The sequence below is a fragment of the Arachis duranensis genome, chromosome 10, assembly GCF_000817695.3.
Source record: "Arachis duranensis cultivar V14167 chromosome 10, aradu.V14167.gnm2.J7QH, whole genome shotgun sequence".
NCBI lineage: Eukaryota > Viridiplantae > Streptophyta > Magnoliopsida > Fabales > Fabaceae > Arachis > Arachis duranensis.
In genome coordinates this window covers 41,576,233-41,577,630 of record NC_029781.3, presented here as the reverse complement: position 1 = coordinate 41,577,630, position 1,398 = coordinate 41,576,233, and positions in this window count along the sequence as shown.

Below are 1,398 nucleotides of genomic sequence, written 5' to 3'. Positions count from 1 at the left end.
AGAATTGATCATTCAAGTGAATGAAGAATCCTTTGTGTTTAAGGCTCAAGGATATCCCTCTGTCACCATGGAAAGGAAGCATGAAGAGCTTCTCTAAAAACAGAGCCAAACAGAGCCCCCATAGTCAAACTCTAAGTTTGGTGTTGGGAGGCCACAACCAAACTCTAAGTTTGGTGTTGAACCCCATCATTCAAACTCTAAGTTTGGTGTTGGGAGGTTCCAACATTGCTCTGAGCATTTGTGAGGCTCCATGAGAGCCCACTGTCAAGTTACTGACATTAAAGAAGCGCTTGTTGGGAGGCAACCCAATGTTATATTTTATCTATTTTCCTTTGTTATTTTATGTTTTCTGTAGGTTGATGATCATGAGAAGTCATAAAATCAATTGAAAAAGCAAAAACAGAATGAAAAACAGAAAGAAAAATAGCACACCCTGGAGGAGAACTTGCTGGCATTTAAACGCCAATGAAGCTAGCGAATGGGCGTTTAACGCCCAGTCTGGCACCATTCTGGGCGTTTAACGCCAGAAAGGGGCACCAGACTGGCGTTAAACGCCAGGAAAGGGCAAGAAGCTGGCGTTAAACGCCAGAAATAGGCACCAGCCCGGCGTTTAACGCCAGAATTGGCACAAATGGCATTTTTGCTCGACACTTGGTGCAGGGATGAATTTTCCTTGACACCTCAGGATCTGTGGACCCCACAGGATCCCCACCTACCCCACCACTCTCTCTCTTCTTCACCCATTCACCAATCACCTCAACACTTTTTCCCCAAAAACCCTTCACCTATCAAATCCCATCTTTCTCTTCACCACTCACATCCTTCCTTCATAAAACCCCACCTACCTTACCATTCAAATTCAAACCACTTTCCCTCCCAAACCCACCCTTCCATAACCGAACCCTACCCTTCTCTCCACCCCTATATAAACCCATCTTCACTCCTTCATTTTCACACAACCTAAACACTACTTCTCCCCCTTTTGGCCGAACCACAAAAGCCATCTCCATCTCCTTCATTTCTTCTTCTTCTACTCTCTTCTTTCTTCTTTTGCTCGAGAACGAGCAAACCTTTTAAGTTTGGTGTGGTAAAAGCATTGCTTTTTGTTTTTCCATAACCATTTATGACATCCAAGGCCAGAGAAACCTCTAGAAAGAGGAAAGGGAAGGCAAAAGCTTCCGCCTCCGAGTCATGGGAGATGGAGAGATTCATCTCAAGGGTGCATCAAGACCACTTCTATGATGTTGTGGCCTTGAAGAAGGTGATCCCCGAGGTCCCTTTTAAACTCAAAAAGAGTGAATATCCGGAGATCCGACATGATATCCGAAGAAGAGGTTGGGAAGTTCTTACCAACCCCATTCAACAAGTCGGAATCTTAATGGTTCAAGAGTTCTATGC